The following is a 243-nucleotide window of genomic DNA, read 5'->3' as shown; positions in this document are numbered from 1 at the left end:
CACCGACCTAATTGACCCCCCCCCCCCCCAGCGTGGTCGCTCTCATGGCGGGTGCTGCTTTGTCAACCTCATGACCCCTTCGCCTCGCCGTCATCCGTTCTTTGACGCCGTTTCGCGACACATCCAGCGTTATGTTTTGTGGCTGCTTGTATTATATCATTCGGCTCGACATTTATTAAAATACTTGCGTCGAGAAGATTCATAATGTTCTCAGATCTTGTTATTTTCGCCTTTATCATATTC

The sequence above is a fragment of the Penaeus monodon genome, chromosome 15 (assembly GCF_015228065.2).
Source record: "Penaeus monodon isolate SGIC_2016 chromosome 15, NSTDA_Pmon_1, whole genome shotgun sequence".
Classification (NCBI taxonomy): domain Eukaryota; kingdom Metazoa; phylum Arthropoda; class Malacostraca; order Decapoda; family Penaeidae; genus Penaeus; species Penaeus monodon.
This window is presented reverse-complemented; position numbering follows the sequence as displayed.